Raw genomic sequence first — 1,222 nt, forward strand, 5'->3', positions numbered from 1 at the left:
GGGAGGGAGGAACGGGACGGGGGGACGGGACACGGTGGGGTCAAGAAATCCCTCATTACTTCAGCACAAACACTCATTGTTTTAACCGCTCGTGGAACTAATGTTTAGTTATGAAAATAATAACCGTTATATGCCTCCATCCGCTCTCCCTTTACAGCATCTCCTTTTTTATTTACCCACTTTTGCAAGTGTACAGATAAGGTATGCAAAGAAAGTGTAGCGAGTAATTTATAGCTATGAATATAACATTAGAATAATGTTTCATTCTGTTACAAAGGCGAAATTTCTCTTCCTTGTGTAGACAGGTGTTCTTTTTTGCTCACTTCTGAATAGTAAATATCCAGACTCATTAAACTAAAGGCAAAGTTACGCTGTTGTTCGCTACAATGTATAAGGCAGGCCCAGAAATTCACCACCTCCTCCCTCTCTTTTCCCCTCAGCCCCCTCCCGAAAGAAAGAAAGAAAGAAAGAAAGAAAGAAAGAAAGAAAGAAAGAAAGAAAGAAAGAAAGAAAGAAAGAAGAAAAAGAAAGAAAACACACACACACAATTTTACTGAAGATAGGGAAAGGGCAAAGCAGGATTGGGGTAAATCTCATTACATCTGCTCTAATCGCTTAGCAACACAAAGCCTTTTCTTGTATTAGTGCGGAGAGCCTTTCAGCGCTGCCTGACAGACAGTATTCAGTTAGCATTAGTAAACTCCATAAATCAGGGACTTCTTTGGGCGCAGTATAAGTTTTAGAGCTACTCAGGGCTGGGGGGAAGAGGGGGGGAGAGGGGGGAGAAAGAAACCGGGGGTGGATGCAGATGGATGTTGCCGGGCCACGGATTTATTAATTTATTTACCTACGGACGCATTTATCGTAATGCTGGAAAAGTGTCCCGTTAACAAATGTCTCTTCCCGAGACCTGTGTCCCCCCCCCACCCCATATCAAGACCCTGGGACGGCGGTGGGGAAGCCCGGCGACACCCCCACCGTCGGGCCGCGGAGGTGGGCACCGCTGCCCCCTCCCTCCACTTCCAGCCCCGCCGTCCGCGCCCGCGGAGCTGGGAGGGAAGCCGCGGGGGGACCCTCCCCACGGCGTGGGCTTTCCCCTCGCTCCCCATCCCGGCTCGGGCCGCTGCCCCCTCCCACAGTTCCCCCACGCCACACAGACTTTTTTCCGCACGCGGGACCAGCGCAGCCCCGCGGAGCCTCCGCGCCTCCCCCCCCCCCGGGC

This window comes from Calidris pugnax, unplaced genomic scaffold (assembly GCF_001431845.1).
Source record: "Calidris pugnax isolate Ruff unplaced genomic scaffold, ASM143184v1 scaffold1, whole genome shotgun sequence".
Classification (NCBI taxonomy): domain Eukaryota; kingdom Metazoa; phylum Chordata; class Aves; order Charadriiformes; family Scolopacidae; genus Calidris; species Calidris pugnax.